Source organism: Excalfactoria chinensis, chromosome 19 (genome assembly GCF_039878825.1).
Source record: "Excalfactoria chinensis isolate bCotChi1 chromosome 19, bCotChi1.hap2, whole genome shotgun sequence".
NCBI classification, from domain to species: domain Eukaryota; kingdom Metazoa; phylum Chordata; class Aves; order Galliformes; family Phasianidae; genus Excalfactoria; species Excalfactoria chinensis.
The window spans coordinates 3,024,192-3,042,995 of record NC_092843.1 but is presented as its reverse complement, the minus strand read 5'-3'; the positions used below and the strand labels follow the sequence as shown (position 1 = coordinate 3,042,995).

General features: G+C 43.7%; 1 protein-coding gene across 6 annotated transcripts in view; it reads right to left on the bottom strand.

Moving 5' to 3' along the window:
* Positions 1-18,804, bottom strand: part of CUX1 (cut like homeobox 1) — a 204,864-nt gene that overhangs the window by 87,695 nt on the left and 98,365 nt on the right. The window contains exon 1 of one of the 6 annotated variants that reach the window (XM_072353959.1): positions 10,703-10,830. The exons of the other annotated variants lie outside the window; for them this stretch is intronic. The gene's annotated coding sequence lies outside the window, so the exon portion shown is untranslated. Of the gene's footprint in view, positions 1-10,702; positions 10,831-18,804 lie in introns of those variants that run through there. 6 annotated transcript variants of the gene reach the window in all.

Genomic DNA, 18,804 nt, shown 5'->3' with positions numbered 1-18,804 from the left:
GGTCCTTCTATGATAAATCTGCTCTCCTCACGAACAAAGCCAGTTCCTCACTGTTCTCCTTTTCCATCCCCTCACTTCTCTTTGGTCCCAATGGAAGCAGAAGGAAAACACATCTATAGGATTCCTACAGTGAGCAAAATCCTCAATAGAAAGCAACAAGTCAGTACTACTGCAAAATGAGATTCAGTCGGCCAAGAGTTTGACCTGACACCCTGAAATCCTGCATGCTGCTCCTGGTGATGCCCTACACAGAGCTGAGTCAGCTGCTAAAATAGCACATTCTCATTCGTAAGCCTAAATACAAATAAAGCACTGTTTCCTATTGATTGTTCCTATCATGTTGTTTGGACAGTATCTATTGTGATAGTATCAGCTGTCCCATCTGTGCTTTGTAGCTGCCCCCCAGTGCTACATCCTCCTACCACATTTCTAGGTCACTCCCTTGTCTCCTAAATGCCATCTCCTCCCTTCCCTGCTCACAAATGGCAGTATGGACTATGGATGCTTTCCAGCAACACGGAGATAGCTGCTCAACCAGCAAGTGCAGCTGCTGCTCTCCAAGTGCAGCCCTCCATCCACATGGCTGATCTGTCTGTCTTTCCTATCTGCTCCCAATTCCTACCAGAGACACCAGAGCTCCCCATCCTGGGGATCTTTAATGCTGTTAATTTCCACTGAAGTCAATCACAAGTTAATGGAGGATGTTAGCTGACCAACTGCACGCTGAGCACACAGCAGGTTGGCAGTAAAGCAGACCACAAGACCATAGAAGCTCTGTTTCCTTGGGAAGCAGGGCTGAAAGCAGTGCTAGTGCTGGCTGTTCTGCTCTGCTCCCTCTGCACCATGGCAGAAATTTCCAGTTTTGCTTCTGCTTGGAAAAGAAAAAGTGTAGCAAATACAAAATGAAAACTTCTTTAAAGAGCAGCAACCAATTACCTACGTTGCTCCACAGCTTGCATAAGCTGTTTCATAATTGTTTCTTCAAATACCTACCAGTGATAATAACGGACACTGCGTGATCTTTGGAAATGAAGCACCTGCAACATCTACTCATTTTTACTGGTGGAGTTAAAACAGACCACGTATCCAAAATTAGATACCTTAATTGGAGGCACCCGAGGTATCGTTCCTTTTTAAGGGAATGATGTATTTTAAACCCTGAAGAATCCGCAGGAAGAATAGTCTGCGCTTTGATTAAAGATCCACTAAATATACACACAAATATTTCAGCTTATTAATGTCACTGCAGTTACAGTATGTGAAATGAGCACATATACCCGGGCAAGGCCATGGGCTTTTTGCTGTTGATGGGTTTTTTGCTTTTCTGGGGGGAGTCAGAACCATCATGTACATCTGAAAAGCGACTCGGTTTTGAATAGTTAAGAATCACTAAGTGGACAATCTTCTCTCATTCTCTGTGAATGCTAATATCACACATTTCTGTATGTTTGTTTGCTTCCAAACAAAAACAGCCTCAAAAGTTGGACTCCATTCATTGTTTTTACTATAGCAACGTACCAGATTCACCTTCAGGAGCTTCTTTCAGACTCAGTATCTCCTGCCCTTAACTGCAAGAAGAGCTGGGGCGCTCAGTAACTCAGAAAAGAGAGGCACCTATTAACTTCTCCCCCTATTTATTTTGTGTATCTTTACCCATCACTGAAAGAATCTATAAAAAGCTTTTCTTTAACTCAGTCTATATTCAGTGAAACAGATTTAAATCAGTTTGAAAATAAAGCAGTACAGCGAGGCAGTTTTATGTACGTGTGTCACTCCACAGGCATATATCAAGGGAAAATTACTGTTTACCACTGCAGCAATGACAGAACATCAGCTCCCACCTTATGGAGAACAGTAATTTTCCAGTGGCCTGAACAAGTATTAGGGTAAATATAACGGACAAAAGAAGAGAAAGGCACACCTGTCTCAATCAGTTCTCTCTATTCCATTACATCTGACTCTGATCATTGGCGCTGTGAAGACTACAACAGCATCCTATGGCCTTTCGAAGGATCTGCTGGCATGTAACAAGATGAAACACATCCAGCCAGGCTTCACATGCTCCTTCTGTATCCCTTCAAGCATTTCCTAACAGGTGCCCAAATCCTGCTTCCCTACCTGGTCAACTGCTCCCATAGCATCTGGATATTGCTTTATCAATAAGCACAACAAGAAAAAAAAAATCATTTACTTCTAGCATCTGTATGAAAATACACCTTTTTTTTTCCTTTTTCATTTAGTCGTTTTAAGGATGTGCTCTTTGTGCACAAGAAAGGCTAAATGTTGACTCTGCAGCAACACAGCATTCAAGTGGGAGATGTATTTGAATGCTTCAGTGCTCTTGGCTGTAGAAGTGAATATAGGTGATGTGCCTATTCTCTGCAAGCTACTGAAACAAGGATTTCCTTCTGGCTATTGAAGAAAACTGCATTACATGGTCTCTGATAAAGGCAACTGATGTCCTTCTGCCCAATAAATGGGCTGAAAATAGCATAAGCCACGATGGGGGATGTGTTACACTGTACATCTCGAGCAGGCTTTACCTTTCCCATGAGCTATGCTGAAGATTAACAACCAGGATGATTGCTATCTTTACAGCAAGGTATCCAATTACAAATAGAGTTTTCTCTCTTCCCAATTTGTTCTAGTTTTGTTCTGAAGGGAAGCACTACTTATGTCAAACCGCAGCCATGCCACCATTCTGCAGGTTCAGCTTATTGCTATCAGTAGCACGGATCTCACTGAACTGAGTGACAAAGCTGCAAAACAAAAAAGCAACCAACCAACCAGAAAAGCCAACACAAAAATCCAGGTGAGGGAAAGGAAACACGCTGAGAAAACAAACAGGAGCAAAGTCAGCACAACAAGCACAGCTCTTTAGCACTTAAAGGAGACCCATCACCTGAGACACAGAACAACCTCCCAGTCTTTAGTGCTGCCTGCCTTGCTTCCCCTGCCCTGCTCTCACCCCAGTGGGGCATCCTGAGAATCAGCCTCAGCCTCCACTTCCCCAGGAGCTGCTGACAGGTTGGCTGGCCCCAATTAGCTGCTATGTGGGAATGAAGCAACGCAGCTTCACGCCAGTCGCTGGGGCCAGCAGAGCAGCTGGCACATATTATCTTTATATCTTTGCTGAATACATAGAAGCTGTTCTGTCCTCTTCGAACTTAAGCCTTCAGTTGTGTCGTATGGTAAGAGGTGCTCGCTGATATGATTGACAGAGAGCACGTCTACACAGAATCAAAACAAGGGTTATATCAAACAAAGAAATTACTTAAAATAACTGTTGGTAAAAACCAGCAGCACCAGGTACTACTGCAGGCCCTTGGAGGACGACAGCGCAGTATTTTCTAATTTAACCTCTTTCAATTTTATTTGCAGAAGCACTTTTCCTGTTCTCTGTTTCCCTTTCAACAGTTGTTAGCCTTTAAAAAACCTGCAGAAGTGAAATAGCTCCGGGCCTGACAAGTATTGTAGGCTGTGGTACAGAACTGTTTGATTATTCTGTTTCAGCCTTTTATGTAACAGGTTCACTATATCCACAGAAGTGACGTTTGAACTGGAAACAGTTTTCTGTTCCTCAACCACTCTGCTATATCCAGGCAAACCTCTCCATCCTTCCAAACTGCGTGAACAGCTGCAGCAGGGAAAGGAGGCAAGTTAATGCAGATCTCCCTTTTGGATTTGCTTATGTTTTAATGCAGCTCCAACTCTGTTAGCCGATGCGTCTTGGAGTCACGAGACCAGTGTATGATTCATTGACAACACTCAGATCGTCACCGGGCTGGTCCATAAGCTGCCTAGCTGGTCCCATGGGCTGGATATGAACTGGGATGCACCCACACACCAGGGTGCATGCCTGATGGATGCTATGGGGACGCAGAGGCTGCAAAGATGCAGCCTGTCTGTCTCAGTCTGCTGAGACCAATCGGGTGCTTCCCTGTTGCATGTGCACATATGAGGGCACAGCTCAACAGCTGGGTAATTTCCCCTTCTTTTTAACACTGGACATTTTGTACAAGCTCCTGTGCTGTATGTGTAAGAGTTTTAAACTTTCCAAACAAAGTCTATCTAGTCTTCCTCTGTTTTCCCAAGGCTCAGCTCCTTTTATGGCATTGAGCAGTAAATCAGCAATTCAGGGAACCTTACTGTGCTCCTGAAGTGTTTGTTAAACAAACAGAGAGGATAGGGCCAGACTCGCTGGCAACTTCAGGCAGAAGAGATGAGCAAACAGGAACTAACTACAAAAAATGCAGGGGAAAGAGAGATTATTTACTAAAGTTTAGTTAGTATGGATATCAGACAATAGATTACCAAAGAAACAGTCATAAAGATGCAAGAGAAAGGGCAAGGCTTACTTACTACACACACACACTCATCAAACAGAGGCTGCTGCACAGTGACCTGGGTGAGCACTGCAAGCACCTGGCACGGCTCTGTGCTAACATTGTGCCACAGCATTGCTGCCAATGCAGTGACAAAAATCAATCCAGCAGGCAGCAGTCATGGGTATCACAGCTCAAATATGGCTTTGATCAATAACAGAAAATTAAGTCCTACTCCTTTGCCAAGAAAATAGATTATTTAATCAGAGTGCAGGCGGATAGAGGTGTTACATAACCCAACACAGCTCACTATGCTATATTTAGTGGTCACTGCCTTTCAGAGAGGGTGAAAGTACACCCATTACTGGTTACAAGCCCCTTGCTGCAATGGGCTTATGCTCTGTTAAGCTGGTCCAATGCACTCAAGGTGAAGGAATCATGTATCTGAAACTACACCAATAACTGTGACAGGCTGATGAATTGGGAAAAGAAAGTCCCTGCTGTTGTATGGAATTATCCATCAGGGTCAGAGGATCACGAGAGGTTCTGAAAGAAGCCCAACTAAAACTCATACGCCGGAGGATCTATAATACTGCTTCCAGCCTTCTCAATCTTCTGATTACTTTGAGTTTTCCATCGAAGGATGAAATGTTAGCATAGCACGTTTGCACTTAATGACTGGTTGCTTTTCACAGTAATTTTTGTGACCTCTTAGCAATAAGCAGAGGAATTCCAGGAATTTGCACAGCGCACTGAAAATCACTGATGGAGATGTTTAGCACAGAGCTCACTCAGTAGCACCTCAGCTGAGGGCCTCGCACCACTCCCCAAACCCACGGGGTCGTAAGTGAAAGCTTAAAGAAATGCTGGTCTGTGGGCAGCCCACAAGATGTGAACAAAGGGATCATCAGTGCCATCGTCCATCTGTCTGTCCCTCCACTCCTCCCATCAACCAATGTACGCTGGAAAATGGAGCGCACTGAGTTCTGAAATCAAGCACTTCTGGCTTTCATGATTTCAGATAATGAATTCTCCATGGCCATACCTTTAAGGTACGTTTTGCTTTGGGGTGTTCATATAAGACATCCAAGAGAGCAAAACGCTTCATGCAGACTAGAAGTTCTTAGTGGTCGCAGTATTTTGGAAAGATAAGAAAACAAGCATGATAAACAGAAATCAAACAGCACGACTGCAGCATAACAGATACCTTAGAGATCCCTCAAATGTTTAGGAAAGCTGGAGAGAAAAGAAAGCACTATGCCCATTAAAAATAATAACAATAAAAGATAATTATAGCTGGCTCCAAATGTTAACAATTTAATAGTTACAGGATCTAAGTACTGTAAATGACTAATGCACGCAGCAAATGTATTCGTAACAGTGTGCAAAACAAAGCCCTTAAATGTAGATAGCTGGAAAAAAAGGATTAACTGTTTTATAACAGAAACTCTGAAGCACACAACATTGAGAGTGTCTGTTGTATTGTCTTCCTTTTGTGACTGGCAACAAGACTTGCCGAGGTGATGGAAAGACCAATAATGTGCGATCTGGGAACTCCACAGACCTGCATGACCAGAGGAAAACCACATCTAGCAGCCACCAGTTGGTGGCTGAAGTTACCCTACGGAGTATTACTGCAGTGCCAAGGAGTGCAGAACAGCTGCAGGACAGCCCAGCATCCCCCCATCTGCACAAGAGCACTGAAGCCTTTCGTTCTCCAAACATGCCCAAATGGAGACCATCACTTATAGACCTAAACAAACAGCAACGCAGGTCACTCCTTCCTGCCCCTGGTTAGGAACTTCCCAGTGCTGCTGGCTAACGAGCAACGTCCCTCAGGCACACTGGCTGGAGCTCCGGACGTGGATTTATCAAGCAGGGAATTAGCAGAAGCCAGATAGCAGGAGCTGTCTGGCCCTCATTTCCTTCGTGGATGGTCTGCTACTGAGCTACAGGCAGCAGCTCTGCTAGCTGAAACTCACTGGATATTTCCTATTATCAAAGAAAGAAATTCTGTTGAGTAATGCTTTCATTCAATTTGCTCACAATGTTCTCTGTCGATGAATATATCTGATTTCATGTAAATGTGATTAAATAAATCAGACAATGTCAGGCTGCGTCAGTCTCAAGAGGTTCCAGTTCAAGATGTGAAACACTTGTCCCACTAAGCAGAACCTGAGCCAAATCTTGTGTGTTATGAATTTTTATGACCTGTTGATCACAAAAATACCCTGCTCACCTCCTCACTGACACGAGTGTGCCACCAGAGCCACACAATTTGCACGTGGATTCCAAGGACCGGAGGGAAAGGAAATGAAAAGAAAAACAGAAGATGGAAACATTCCTGTAAAGTAATTTGACTTGGAGCTCAGGGCTTTTAGCACACAGAAGGATCAGGTAACAGGGAAACGAGGGCTGCGGCTGACACCGCCTGATAACAGGAATCGAAAAGAACAACGCTGAAATCCAGGCTGCTCATAATCAGTTGTCTACGCATGATGTTACAGGTCTAATCTGAAGTAGCCCGAGTGTTAAATCTTCATCTGCTGTGCAGAAGTTCACATTACACCATCCTCTTTGAGAAGGAAAGGAACATCAGCCAAAGAACACAGCGATCCCACGCCATGTACTCTTTGTAGAATAAAAAAGTCTTTTGGAAAAGCTATCAGTTGAACAGCAGCGTGATTAAGAAAAGGAACTGTGTCTGGCAATGTGACCTTTCTCTGCTGCTTGCCACCAACCTGCCTCAGTCTGGACCCAACACAGTGACAGGGTTATCATCCCCAGCCCACAGAGCTGCCTCCTGGTTCCCAGGTACCAGGGAGTGACACGCAAAGGACATGACCTTTTTTTTTCCCTGGTGGTGTATCTCAAATTAATTCCAGCTATAACAACAACAACAACAAGCAACCCTCCTTCTACGACAGTCACTTCACATTAGGTGCATCTCCTGATGGAGGCCAGGCTTTTATCTCTTTATCACAAGCCCCCAGCTTTGCGCTCCCACCTCCAGCAGCTCTGGCTGCTGTCCTACAGGGATGGAGGATCCCCAGTGTGCACAGTTCTGGGATGGAACTCACCCAGAGCTGCAGCCCCTGCATGGAGCTCTGCCTGCACAAGAACTGTTGCCACCAAGGTTAGCAATTAACTCATGCATCAGGGCTCATCCTCACCCCTTTGTTACACGGTTTGCAATGAAATGGCAGACACGGCACAAGCTAAAAGCTAACACAGAAAAACTTGGTATCTTCAGCAAGTTGGGGACAACAGTAAACAACTGAGCTGTAAGCAGAGCATTATTTTCTCTGATACCATAAACAGAAGCCACTGTTTAATTAAAACTAAGCTGCTTAAGCCATTAAACTGGCAAATGGCTACAGCCAATGCCTTGTCAGTTGTTAGCATTCACATAGCAGGAGCTGTTTGTTGTCACACTCAGATGGCAAGTTGCAATGCTAATGCACATTTCCCTACTGGCTCCACAAATCTGAAACAACCCGGGACCGTGAAGTTATTAAAAGTGCTGCTGTATATTACTGTGGAATACTTTCTTACTGTGATCTTCAAAGACACAAACACTACGCACTCAGCTGCAATTTAAGTATTTCAATCTCTGTCCTAAAAATATAAGCCATTCTAGTGATTTACGTGCATTTTTAAAAGTACAACTTGCATTAATTCAGGCTTTGAGCCCCCAGCTGAAGCCAACATTTTCACTTCCCCAGTGTAAGAATTCCAGACACAGCTTCTGTATCCCCTGATTCAGATCCTGCATATCTCAGCTTCAGAACCTTTAATTATAAAGGAATAACTTACAGCAGGCCATTTTCTAAAGATCGCATGCCTTTAAAAAAATAGTCACAGATTTATCTTGGGTCAGTACCAGGAGAAGATCATCCAGGAAAACTTCAAAGCCATAGAAAGTGAGCAGCTGAAAGCTGGGAGGCTCTTGAAGCCCCTCTGCCTACTGCTTGAATTGAGGTCAGGAGCATGAGCTATGGGGAGCAGCAACACTGGGATGTGGGACAGGAGACTCTGCCTCTCGTCCTCTAAAGCCTTCATTCCCTTCCCCCAAATAGGAAGGAACTTTGAGAGCAGTTAAAGGCACTGAATCGGTTCATCTTTTTACCTCCTCTGAGTCACGCTCCTCAACCTTACCACTATGCATACTAGAAACGTTGCCACTTTGACTCCGTAAAGCCAACAGACTCCCACAATAAAGCACCACACCAGGTAAAAGAATAAGAAATGCTGTTATGCTTAAAGTCACCCACTGAAGTGAGCTAAAATGCCCCCACGATGGGGCAGCCAGGGGCACTGCAGCATTACAACAGATGTCACATGCATCTTCTTCGTCTGGTGTGGTCTTTAGGAAAGAGCATTTCCATTCATCACAGAATGACCTAATGGATGGATGGCACTGTTCAAATGAATGGTCAGCGAGTGCATTTACTTTCTTCTATTTATGTACATTTATTTTTACAGGCTACGATGCAAGCAGCAGAACAGCACTTCCACATTTCTATCCAAGGACTGAAAGACCATCTTGAATAAAGCTTGGCCTTACCCCACGTGCCCTTTTTACACATGGCAAAACTGAGTCATCGGACTCGTTTTAGGTAGCACGCTTGATGCAACAAAAACACGAGGTAGGAGCTAATTACCAGTACAGTCATGAAAACAGCACAGTCCTTTCCCAACTCTTGAACCATCTATCAAAACACAAGGCTGTTTTACAGAAGCACAGTTAGTAGATGCCTCCATCTACTGAATGAAACCATGGCTCTTCTCTGCATTTAGCAACAAGCTTTGAAAACCTTAATCTCATGAGTCAGTAATAACAGTGGGGGAAGTAAAGACAATTTTAGGCCTGTAATCAATAAGACAAGCTGCTTAAAAGACCTCGTCTGAAATAAACGTGTACATGTCTCACCAGAGCAGAGATGCTGATTTATGATTAAAAAGTGTAAATGTACTTTTGTGGTATCAGTTGAGAGCAACTCGCATGTTTCATTCGCAAGGGCTTAAGGCAAATGGCTCAACATCACCAGAGCACAGACTCTTTCCTAAGCCCTTCTCCCAAATGCCATTAACACCTCTGCGTGTTCTGTGTCCCATCCAATTCTCTCTGGCTTACATCAGTTCTATCACAATTTAAATACATCAAACTTCTTTTCCATTATCAAAGTTAAACCAACAAATGCAGCATTCTTCTCTCAACAGAATCCTGCCAAGGTCCCCAAAAGGCCAGGCCCGGCTGTGACATGATCTGCTGCCAAAAGAGCAGTCTACAAACACCCCAAAGACTGTGCAAACAGACTTTAAAGGATTTGGAGAGGAATATTCCCCCAGATAATACAGCAGGACGGGTATTGTTTAATAAGTAAAGGAATGATTTAGAAAAGCTGACGAGCAGCGGGTGCAGTAGCATGAATAGTATGGGGGAATTATTCAGGTTTACCAGGACTGCGAGAAAATGATCTGGAAGAACATTCCCACAGTAAATTAATCTACAGCTACGCATTATAAAGCTATTTCAGTTCCTGCCCCTTTTTGGGCACCCAGCATACCAGCACAGGTCTTTATCAGAGATCAGACACCAGGCAGCACGGTGCCCATATACCCAATGCAGAATGACTGCATTAGTGTTGAGCCGAGGGAAAGTAAACAGCCTTAGAAATTCTTTTTGTTAGAGGAAGAGGGAAAAAGCTAACAATGTGTATCGCAGATAATTTCTGGAGTCAAATTCCAACTTATTCTGTTACTTTTCCAGTGCAGAAGTATCTGGAATCTTTCTACCCACGGCTGTATTAATCTACAGGGAAATTAACTGCTACAACAGTCGGAAATGTAGGGGTTAATTCTGACTGCTGTTGAATGCCCCAAGTCTGTGCTCTGTTCATCAGAGCATTAAATCTGAAAGCTCAAGAGAGTAGTGCAGCCGTGCTGCAAGGGCTATGTTATAAAGTTCTGCATTAAAAATTCATATCGGAGGCTTGCCACAGTACTCTGCTCTGGCTGAAAGGAGAGCTGCCGGGGAAATATTAGACACCCCACTGTCTTTCTGGCAATTGGAGACATTCCTCAACAAACAGCACCTCAGGAAGGGAATGAAAGGGCAAACAAACCGTGAAACAAATCAATGAGTTCAATTATCTCTCTCTCTCTCAGAAAGGAAACTTTTCATTTTTAAGGCTGTTTCATGAAATCTTTTAATGACGGCCCTGAACGAGGATGCTGGGCATTCTGGCTGCAAAGCCAGCTGCTTGGCAGTGCTTTTTGGTTTGTTTTACATGAGAGGCAGGTTCCCAGCCACCGAGGGTGAAGCACAGCACAGGGCAGAGCCATCCCCCCCCCCACAGAACTGCTCTACTCACCCTTTGCATCGCTGTGACCACGTGGGGTAGCAGGGCTGGAGAAACTGCTGCCACTTTCCCTGAAGTGTCTCCAGCAAAGAGTGAGTTTAGATTTATTAAGGTGGTGAGTGACTCCATGGTTAACTGATGTGCTCCTCACTGCTGGTTAAGGCTGTATGCATTTCACAGCAATTTATGGCAACCCAGCTGGTAGGATGACATGGTTGGCAATGACAGTGATTGGTGTTACATTTTAATGAAAGGCAGATGTGCCCCTCAGGTTACCTGATGTAGCCACTGTATTCAGGCAGGTTAATAATACAGGCACAGTAAGTGGAGAAAGATGCAGGAAATGAAACATCAGTAAATAGTTTCTTGAGGAACTGTGGAAAAAAAGCTGCCCATTTTACAGTCTCTCCCTGCACCAAACACAACAGAAAGATTCACTCTTCCCAGTGCTGAATGCTGAATTGAAGGTGAGCAAGATGGACATATGCTGCCCTGGTGCTACCTAGATAGGTGTATGTGAGCATCATTCACTTCGAGTACCTGAGCACAATAAGACCATGACAGGTGGGCTGATGGAATTAACCAAGTTCTAAGAAACTTTTCAAGGCTTTATTTTAGTTTTAATCCTTTGTTAGAATGCTTTACTTTTGTGTAAAACAAATAGATGCTGCTTTGTACTTGAGGCTGCAGCTTGTGTATCACTGCAAGGACATTATCACACACACCTGGAGGGGAACAGTTACAGGTGTCCAACTAAATTAGGCCCACTCTCATTAGCACAGTTGGAAACCCAACTGACTTCAACCTGGTTCGGGGTGATTCACCCCATGAGTTCACTGAGGAGGATGGCAGTTTGTCATCTAACATGTGCAGTCCAGAGAGAATCAAAGACAAACCAAACCAAGTCCAGAGTAGCTTATAAACCCCCACAAATGCATAGAAGTCTTTTGAGGTTGGGGAATAATCCCTCATTCCGTTTAAAGTTCATTAGTTAGAGGGAAAGAACGAAGACAGGTTGTAAAGGCAGCGATCACAAGCACCCACAGATCTCCTAGTACAAGCCACTGAAAGACTGCTACAAAGGATGAGCAACCCTAAGGCAGCATTTCAGTCAAATATGCTTTTTGTTCAAAATTTGTTGCTAACAAGCATTTAAAACTCCCGAGATTCAATCAGTGAGCGTTCAGGCAGCATCGAGAAGTTGTATCTGAGTGGAAAAAGGGAAGGAGCAGGCCTTCCTTCTAGCTGCTGCTTCCTTAGTGTTGGTTCCTGCTGTAGCACCGATTGCCCTTCGCTGCCTGACCAAACTCTGTGTGACTCCATTTCCCAACATCTAAAAGAATGGGAGGAGAGGCTGCCAGAGCCAGAAAGTGGTTAATTAGCCTCTGCTATGATCTGCCCCTGCAGAAACACACTAGATAAATGGTAAGGGTTAGTAATATCAGGCTTACAGGATTGTAAATGCATTTGTTTATTTAATGCTTTACATGAATGCTAATGAAGTTATTAACAGGCCTGCATGTTGCCTATTGTTTTTCCTGGTTTCAGAGCCTGCACCACACTGCCTTATCCCTCCTGCTCTATGAGCTGCCCAACATCTCTCTCTTCCAAATCCCTGAATTAGTGCTCAGTTTTGGCTGCCAGCTCCTCATGTCTGGGATTATCACTTCCTTACGCAGAGACAGAATTTTTTAAATCACATTCATTAAAACATAACTTTAAAAACCTTCAGATAATGAGATCCATTTTCAGCATAGCAGACCTTTTCTGGGGCTTACCAACCTGCAACCTCACGTGGTGTTCTTGTCTTTTAACTGAGATCAGAAGATACATAAGTGGGACAATATTTCTTAGGTTGTATTAAGTGATATCTCCAAGATGGGGCTGAACCAGACAGGACAAGCATCTCTGCTGTCCAACACTGATCCTTCTCCCCCGGCTGTGCTTCAGCCACAGGCACCGAGGATAAGGGTTAAAACTGAAATAAAAGATTTACGTCAGGTGGGCAGAAGAAATCCTTGCCAGGAACTTTAAAGCTCCATCAATGGTGGCAGAGATGGCAGCTGCAGGACTCCCCCTGAGCTATGTGAGCACCTGAACATTCCCAGCATAGAGTCACAGAGTCACAAAGGCTGGAAAAGTTGTTGAAGATCACTCAGTCCAACTGTCCACCTACCACCAATACTTCCCCACCAAAACATGTTCCTTAGTACCACATCTAAACGTTTCTTGGATAGAAAATCAACAGTACCAGTGAAAACTGATTGAAAATACACTTTTAAAGCAACTGTTGATAGGATAATGCCCTTGTTTGTGTAGTATGGTGGCTAACAGCTGCAGTGTCACAGTAACTTTTTAAGGTAGGAGAGGGATAAGGCACATTTATGTGCACATTTAATGAGATGCCGAAAAACCTGTCTAATGAGGAAACAGCATATGGGTACTTTAATGAAGGTTGTGCCAGACACAGTTGCTGACGGTAACTACGAACATGTTCCTGTTCTTGGAATTCAAACGAAGAAAAAGAAAATGAAGGAGAGCCATGGAAGCTGCTCATGTGGAACAAGGCAGGACACAGGGGAGCAGATCAGCAGCTCCCAGGGCACACATGGCTTCCCAAAGGGAAAGATGACAAATGCAGAAAGAAGAGACTGTTTTCCAGGACACTCGCTGCGTTTTGGAGGTTGGACCCTTGCGAAGTTTCCTCTCCATCTTTTTCCATTCAATGAGGCAGCACGACGTACCCTACGTGACTCATTTTCTCACCCGCTTTGTTGTTGCGTGGGAGTGGGAAATACAGCTGGTATCCATCGACTGAGCGCAGGGAGAAGGGGGTGAAGTAAATGGCAGTGAGGAAGGCCTGTGTGGCAACTGCCTGCTCAGTGAGACTGCTGCTTTTGTCAGGCTTGTCTGGTCCTGCCGGCAGGAAGATGCTCAGGGTCTCTTCTGCTCAGTGGAACAATGCAAAACCCCGAGGAGATTTGGCCCCAGCAAGGGCAAGAGAGGATCAACAGCAAAGGGCCAACGCTGCCCCTGCCTGCCTCATGGAGACCCACAAAGCTCCAACCTTATCCATTGGATTGCAGGCCCAGGACACAGCTGAGCACCCAGCACACAAGCACAGCGCTGTGAGACCCTCTGCAGCAATGCTCCATATTTATTTAAAGACTTCCAGCTAAGGATCTTGTGTCAACCCAAGGTTATAGATAACGTAACTGGGTGATGACTAGAATATGCTGGAATACCCTACGGCTATTTTTTTCTACTTTGGTCTGTTAAATAACACCAGCTTTTAGGCTACACTAGAAAAGAGAACTGAACAGTCTCACTCGAGGTTAAAAAACAAACAAATAAAAACCTTGCATGGATTTAGGGCACTTCTGTGCTGTCAGAAAGTTGCATTAGCTAATTACAAGCCTAGCAAGACACAACACAGTCCAGCTCCAGCACTAAGTCCCACAGACTAAATGCTCCATTTCTATGGAGTTCTTAAAAATGCAAACTCAATAACAAGAAGAAAATCCTCTTTAGCCAGCTTGTGGTTTACGTTCCTGTTGTCTGCATATTTCCTGATCCCAGCCAAGAGCAGACTTGCTCTCTCTGAGCACCATGCTTGTTCCTCTTGCCTTGGTCTCTCTACCCAAAAATAGAAGCAGACAGCAAGGTTGCAAAGCAAGCCTTTCACAAAGGTTTGTAAGATGGTAACACAAAGGTGGTAATGCAGTAATTCAGTCCTCACAGCAAACAGCATTGAGACTTTATGGTTTGACTGTAGGCTGAACCCAAATTTGACCAACCCCCCCTCCAAAAAAAAAACAATGACAGAGAAAAAGAAAAGCTGGTTTTGCAGAGGAACTTTGCAGTCCTGTGTCACACACCAAGACACAACCCTGGTGATTCCATGAAACTGTGCAGCTCTCAGAAGTATCCGCATTAAGCTCCACATTAACGTTGCACAGTGATTGTGCATAAGGTACAATTATAACCTTTAATAAAAACTCCAACTTGTAAAATGCACGCAGAGCTTTCTGTAAGATCCAAGACACTCAATTTTTATTCCTTTATGTTTAAATTAGTTCTCTTTAACATCTTCCCCGTATTTTCATCTCCCTCTCACTACTCCTGGGTGTCACTGACAGCAATATGACTATAGAGAATGTAAAGAGAAAAGGCTGTAAGAAGCACGGCCTGTGAAGCTCTCCATTCCTGTTTTTAGGGAAATCACTTTAAGTACAGCAATAATTCCAGAGACGAGCATTAGAAGTTAATGACTCATCAAAAGAACAGGAAATAGGAAACTTTAAGACCTTAAAGGCACAGCAAAGAGAAGGTATTTCATGTCATGTACAACACAACCAGCCTAACTACAGTATTTCACGCTCAATGGGGGGAAGCAGCATTTGAGGACATCCATCACGGTAATTATGTAATGCTGGAGGGAGCACAACTTTATTTTGTATTCAGTTTGACCCTGAGCACCATCAGAATGGAAGACTACAAACATTTGGAATGTGATATATTGGTACGATCTCATACTTAAACAAGAAAGGTTTAAAAAAAATTGAAGTAAATAATTCATAGGCTAAATTCAATTCTCAGGATATATTGGGAATTATTCCCCTGAAGTCAGAGTTAACTGAGACTTGCCCCAATGCAACAGAAGATTTCACATGAATACTCCAACTCTAATTCCGCCGTGTAACTTTAGGCAGAAACAATTCTCATGATTAAAACTGCTGCTCCTGCCTCCGAGCCCAACCCAGCACTCCTTCATGCACAAAGCCACCTGTTTAGAACTTAACCCTATGCTGATGCCCAAAGAACAGGCCTGCTGAACAACGAGCAGCAGTGCCCTTCACCCCCAGCAGCCACCAAACCCAACTGTGTCCTTCTGTCACTGCATTTTGGCATACCACCCAAAAACCCTCCTCCGTCCCCAGCACTGGTGACTCACACACCCTGCACTCACATGCAGGTAACAGGAGGGGACGTTTGCCTCACTGCAGCCCTCCTGCCCGCGTTGCAGCATCACCTGCCTCCCTGCTCAGCAATCCCCATCTGTCACCCAGCTCTGACTTTGTGCAGATTACTCGAGGATTTATTTTCAAGCAGGATACATGGATGAAAACAGGCACTACCTCGTCCTCCCGCTCCTTAGCTTCCACCCATTTGTTTCATTAACTTATTTGGGGTTGTCATGATATTACACTGTAAGCTCTTTAGGGCAGATATGGACTCTATAAGATAAATTCCCACCTCGCTGCCCCAGCCTCTCTGGATGAGGTGTGAGACCACCGCAAGAACAGTAATATTAAATATAAAGACTGAAATGTTGTGAGCTGTGTTCACAGAGTCAGGCATCAAACATCAAACATCTCCCCCGTATCATAAAGCAGGGGCTGCCAGCTCACAGACTGCATTTTCATCAGCTGCACTCTCGTCATTTCCTGATTCCGTTCTCATTAAAGTGCAGCCCAGGATTAAAACCAGTCAGCTGGATCCGTGTGGTGCAGGCAATGTGCAATATTGCCCCAGCGTTCAATCTTAATGACGCTGCACAAACACAACCCTCTGTGTCATCCTTTACTACACTGCAAAAAATATACATTAATCAGCCTCATCTATAAATGGAAAACGGTTTCCTGCTTCACGTATTGGAAAACAACACAGTTTCTATAGGCCACTGAAAGCAATCGCTTTAGGATAAACCCTCCAGTAAATAGGACGTTTTTCCTCTGCTTCATTTTCTGCGCACACACCACTTTCAAAAGATCAAAAAGTTGGAATCTCCCAGTAAACCACACAGGAATGAAAGCAGTGGCAAAGCCGCCTCCACCGACAACCTCAACCTCAACGTTTTCTGCTCTGTGTTGTTTTCTGAGGCTTTTTATTGCAGGATCGGGTGCAGTACCTAAAAACCTCACAAGGCTATTTAACATTTACTGGTGAAAATGTAGCATTTCTGTGAAATTTGATATTTTCTTTCATCAAAGGCAGGGAGCCTCAGCCCACATGTTAACAGTAATGTAACAAGCCTACTGCATGTGCTACAACTGAAGATCCTTTTCCAATTAGAATTCATTTACACTGGGGAGAGGAGGGGCAGCAGCAAAGAGGTGGCTCTGGAATTTATTCAGTACTGGAATTGGACCATTCTGGCTTGGAGCATCAGCAGCTCAGCTGGGAACCTACGCACTTGCTAGGACTCTGCAGAGAAACAGAAGTGAAAGAGCTCATTAGCGGGGAGCACAGTTTGTCCTCGGAAAGCCAAGGAAATGCACAACACAACTTAAAGAAAAAAATCACGTCTGTTGGATTAGGGGAAAAATGGTTTAATTTTCCTGAAACTCGAGCCTGAGTTTGCTTTTCAGTTCCAGCTCTGGTAGAATCTCCAGATCAAACTCATTAGCGTTTGTTGAAACCAGGTTTGCTGATAGAAATGTGTGGGACAGCAAACAAAATCAGTATCAGGCCTCGAGAGAGGATGTGCCTCTTTAATTGAAAAAGGCAGCGTAATCATTCATTTATTTAACCCAGAGATGATTATAATCTGAAAACCTTGAAATCCTCTTACACAACAACTGTTTTGGCAAGCCCCTCTGTGTTCCAACAAATATTAAACTGTGCTTGCCATTTGTCTAAGGAATCTTGTATTAATAAACATGAAGAAGAACACTCTTACCTCCCACACTCAATGACAGAAGAAAACAAAGACCAGCTGTATTCATCAATGGATCCTTGTTCTGCACATAAAGGCTAATTACATTTTACTTCAAGCCTACACATGGAAAACTTTTCTGCTGCCATCTTGTCAAATTCAGCGTCTGATATTCCAGCTGACAGACTGCAATGACTGCACATAATAAACTCCTTTCTGCCGTTAACACCTTCGGCTCCCTGCACATGGGCTATCTGTGCAACGCAGTGCCCGACTCCTGCCAAAGGGAAGGCTGATTTCTGTCAATTCCAATGAAAGGAGCTGATTTCAATGAAGATTTAAGTCCAGAATCCATTCTCAGTGGAAGATGCCCTGCTAGCACCGAGCTCGGTTACTCCATACCTCCCTCTGCACACAGCACTCTGTGCTGGGACGTTCTGAAACCACCAGCAGAAGATAAACAAACAAGCTGACATAGTGACTTCCAGCTTCAAGATCACAACCAGCAGTCAGCAGGAGAAAATCCAGACTCCTTCATGCTGATAGTGAAGACTTCTTCTTCTGTTGTTTGTTTGAAAGCTTTGCACAGTTACAAACAGTTAAAAGACAGATTGACTCCAAAACTGACAATCTTCAAAGTACTTTTAGCTTCAAAAAATTGACAATTATCTTTTTTTTTCTTTTTTTTTTCCTGAAGGCATTCCAATTCATCTGCATCAAATAAGTGCCTGTAAAACTAACAATTCTGGCCTAAGATAAAAATCACATGTTTTTAAAACACAGAATTAAAATTGGCAATACAAGTAGCTTTTCAGACTTAGATCAAAAGAGGTTTCTTTTCGGAGAAGAATCAAACTGTCTTTCACCATTTTTATTGGTGTTTTTTCAACTTCTCTCCCAGCTTTGACAATTAAAATAGATGACTCAATCTCACTGCCTACATTCAGTTCCCTTTTCATGGCTTTCTAGATTTCCATATTGCAGAATTTGGGCTACAGACACCACGGATGAATGCTATAACGCAACAACTATTCCTGCCATAAATATCCGAAACAATGATAAAATATTTCTGCTGTTATTACAGTCGACAAGTTTGTTTTCACAGCGTGTTAGTTCAGGAGATAAAGTACAACGTGCCTAACACCTGCTTCAGGATTCAGCTCTGTGATCTCTATGTTACAGCCCCAGTCTTCATCATTTGTTCTGCTACAGACAACAATAAAGCTTCTTGCTACTGCAGATCCTGCTAATTTGATGTAGTTCTCTGGATAGCAGGTAAGAACTGTATTCAAGATCATAAGAAACATGTGTGAATTTCCCCAAGAAAAGGAAATACAATGCAAGCAAACTGCTTAGAGTACATCTTTGGCACAGTGTAAGATAAATCATGCTACTAAGGGAAACAGTAGTAAAATCCGAAGCAAACACTGCAAGTAAGAACACTGAAAAGAGTGAG